The sequence below is a fragment of the Ciona intestinalis genome, unplaced genomic scaffold (assembly GCF_000224145.3).
Source record: "Ciona intestinalis unplaced genomic scaffold, KH HT000127.2, whole genome shotgun sequence".
Lineage (NCBI taxonomy): Eukaryota > Metazoa > Chordata > Ascidiacea > Phlebobranchia > Cionidae > Ciona > Ciona intestinalis.
This window is the reverse complement of record NW_004190449.2, coordinates 40,169-41,085: the sequence shown is the minus strand read 5'-3', so window position 1 is coordinate 41,085 and position 917 is coordinate 40,169. Positions and strand designations below refer to the sequence as shown.

The following is a 917-nucleotide window of genomic DNA, read 5'->3' as shown; positions in this document are numbered from 1 at the left end:
TAAGGATCCCCTGGAAAAGAGCTTATGTACGTANAATGCCAACTGTGATTTATACTTTACCAATTCTTTGATCTTCTTGCTTCGCGCTCATAGCGCAAATATAGTTAGAATATATACAAGTAATATGCCTTAAAGACGACGCAAAACGCACATGGGGCCCCATGAAAAAAAACTTTGCGAAACGTACGCGTACAACAGCCGCATGTTGTTCAGCTATGACGTAATTGAACTACTAACATAACGCAAGCGATATTTAAACGATTGTGTCCGTTTGTGACGTAACAGAACGCATCGATTGTGAACAGTGCAATTGCGTGTGACGTTACAGCAAATAACCGTCGCGAAACAGAACGTGATATAAAAGGACAACTTACTTATAATAATAAGCTTAAGGCACAAAACTTATAGAATAATATTATTGTATAAATACTGTACTGTAGTAGTAGTAATGTATGATGTAATAAAATAATACTTTACTCAAGTCTTGCAATAAATCCAACTTGTGACCTGGTGTCGAACCAACTTCATCTGAATTGAACGAAGTAACTCGATTGGTGGAAGAGGCGTTTTATGCGCGGAGCAATCAAGGCGGGAATAATCAACTGGTGCGAGGCGTCAGTCACGTGAGCAATCCGACCAATCAGCTTCAAGGAGCTTGTGACGTCAGGTCAACATTGTGACGTAACACCCTAAATTCGCAATGATTCAAGATTTTGGATGATGTGCGTTTTTTAAAGCTGCAGATTTTTATTTTCAAATTCACGAATATATAACATTGTGATTTCATTTCAGTCAAGATATTAAAGAATAAATGCGAGAACTAACAAATACGATGTAGTAGGGTGGGAAAAGATGGGACACCTTTTAAAAACATAATATTATCGGTATCCTATTATCATGTTATAAACCAATCAAAA

The 917-nt window shown here is 37.1% G+C and overlaps 1 protein-coding gene across 1 annotated transcript in view; it reads right to left on the bottom strand.

Moving 5' to 3' along the window:
• The window catches only part of LOC100176646 (DIS3-like exonuclease 2), a 19,370-nt gene that overhangs the window by 9,571 nt on the left and 8,882 nt on the right, over positions 1-917 (bottom strand). The window lies entirely within an intron of this gene.